A 2,369-nucleotide genomic window follows, 5' to 3' on the forward strand; every position below is an offset into this window, starting at 1 on the left:
CTTTTAAAAAAACACCACATTAATGCATTTTAACAACTTTTGAAGTTTGACCAAGAGCACTTTTGGTATGTTACTACGTAGCCATTCACTTCAAACAAATGACTTTTAACATTTGTGACAAACAAATGCACCATTTTTCATTTATATTTGTTTATACCAATTACTATGCTCACCTACTAAGTTATGGGGGATCTTAACTAGTGTTGCCCACGGTTCACGAACCGGCGGTTCCGGTTCGGAACCGCCGGTTCCGGTTCGGTCGATGGCGGAACCGGAACCGAACCGTGAGGCTATTTCACGGTTCCGGTTCCGGTTCGAAAACCGGCGGTTCCGGTTCCGGTTCGGAACCGCCGGTTTTCCGGCGGTTTTGGCGGTTCCGGTTTTCGAACCGGCGGTTTTGCCGGTTCAATTATTATTTTTTTTTTAAATTTGAAATTTGGCTTTATACAATAAATCGGAACAAGACAATGCATAATTCAAGCACAAATAAGACGAATAAGGAGAAAATGAAATAAATTTTATTGATTTTGAGTTGTAACGGACAACGATACATTACAATTTACAATACATAAGTATACAATACAACAACATACAACAATATAATATAATTTACAAGTGTCGTCGCCTAGTGGGACTCGGAAGGTAAATAAAAAAAACATGAAATGGGGGGGAAAAGGAAAAATTGAAAAGGGCTTGGGATCAACTTAAACTTTCAAAGTTAAACTTTTCAAATTTAAGTTGAGTTGCCTACGTATCCACAATTTTATTGAGGAATCAAAGCCCACGTAGTTCTCTTACCTTAGGATCAACCCTTTTTTCTTGCAAAATGTTGCCCATTTTCTAAGCAAACACATATCAGCACGCCATATACACATTGCTGCATTTCTAATAGGGGCAATTTGATCTTCCAAAGCAATCAATGCATCTCGAACACACATAGTCAGAATATTATTCAAGCATGGAAAAAATTAGCACTAATAGATAGTTTGTTCTGATTTTTTCCATGCTAGATGCTTGAATAATGTTCTGACTATGTGTGTTCGAGATGCATTGATTGCTTTGGAAGATCAAATTGCCCCTATTAGAAATGAAGCAATGTGTATATGGCGTGCTGATATGTGTTTGCTTAGAAAATGGGCAACATTTTGCAAGAAAAAATGGTTGATTCCGAGAAGAATTATACTTGAAGATCATTAAAATATATTCCCCATTTGATAAATATCTTATTGGTGAAAAAGTGGGTATCTTTGAGGCAGATGGTACTGGAACACAAATTTATATATGGAATCTGGATGAATGAGGATCAGATTATAGTTTAAAATGGGAAGCTGGGTTCATTGGCGGCCAGTTAACCCAGCTTCCCATTTTAAACTATAATCTGATCCCCATTCATCCAGATTTCATATATAAATTTGTGTTCCAGTACCATCTGCCCCAAAGATATCCACTTTTTCACTAATAAGATACTTATCAAATGGGGAATATATTTTAATAATCTTCAAGTACAACTTAGCCGCAACAGCGATACATTACAATTACAAATAAAAAAACATGAAATGGGGGGGGGGGGAAATAATTGAAAAGGGCTTGAGCTCAACTTAAACTTTCGAAGTTAAACTTTTCAAATTTAAGTTGAGGTGCCTACGTATCCACAATTTTATTGAGGAATCAAAGCCCACGTAGTTCTCTTACCTTGTTTACCTTTTTGGTCGGCTGTGCTCGCCGTTCACCCCCCCTGTCGACTCATTGCTAATGTTGAGTGCTCTCGCTCTCGCTTCTGACCTCGTCATCGCCATCGGAAGAAAATTCTTCACCATCACTCTCTACACGGAAGTCGAAATCCGGCTCTTGTGCTCTCATGTCCGCCTTTGCCCAATCGTCAAGTAACATAGTGGCTTCCATGTTCTTGGCGGAGAGATTGCTCCTTTTGTCGTCTAGGACACAACCGCCGACACTAAAAGCTTGTTCAACGGCGACGGTGGAAGCGGGAACGGCGAATATCTCCTTAGCCATGATGGAGAGTATCGGAAACTCTTTGTCATGTGTTCCCCACCAATTAAGGACGTCGATTTGTTGAGTAGGAGGACCTGCATCTTGAAAAATAGAGCGCGATTCCAAATATATATCTAATTCACTAGTCGCTCTAGTCCTATTGGTTGTAGTACCGTATAGATCTTGCAATTGTGATACTACGTCGGGATCGATCATGTTATTGGTAAAATCCCCTCCACCAAAATCAAATGTAGACGGACTAGGAGGAGCACGTACCTGGTGAACGGTGTTATACCGCATTTCATATTCCGCGTAGAGAGAACGAAGTGCACTATCTAACCTTAGTTTGATTTCATCAACATCCGGAATACTTAGTT

This window comes from Salvia splendens, chromosome 6 (assembly GCF_004379255.2).
Source record: "Salvia splendens isolate huo1 chromosome 6, SspV2, whole genome shotgun sequence".
NCBI classification, from domain to species: Eukaryota; Viridiplantae; Streptophyta; class Magnoliopsida; order Lamiales; family Lamiaceae; genus Salvia; species Salvia splendens.